The following is a 345-nucleotide window of genomic DNA, read 5'->3' as shown; positions in this document are numbered from 1 at the left end:
CGGCCGTCCGGGACGAGGCGGCGGCTCTCGGGGACGAGCGTTATGGCGGTGGTGGGGGACATGTTCCAAAAAGCTCAGGGAAGGACTCTCACCGCTTTCCGCCAAGGTACGCGGAACTCCAGCGAGGGGGCTGCGCGTGCCGGCGGGCTCTATTCTCTGCCGCGCGGCCGGGCGGGAGGGGCGGGCTGGGCCGCGGGGGGGAGCAGAGAGCAGCCAGGCGGCGGCAGCAGCAGGTGGGCGCTCGCCGTCGGGGAGGTGGACGTCCGGGATACGGAGGGGCCTGGAGGTGCGTGGCGGGAGCTCCGCGAGCTGTGAGCGGGCGGTCTCCGTGCTGCGCGGCAGCCG

The sequence above is a fragment of the Meleagris gallopavo genome, chromosome 16 (assembly GCF_000146605.3).
Source record: "Meleagris gallopavo isolate NT-WF06-2002-E0010 breed Aviagen turkey brand Nicholas breeding stock chromosome 16, Turkey_5.1, whole genome shotgun sequence".
Lineage (NCBI taxonomy): Eukaryota > Metazoa > Chordata > Aves > Galliformes > Phasianidae > Meleagris > Meleagris gallopavo.
This window is presented reverse-complemented; position numbering follows the sequence as displayed.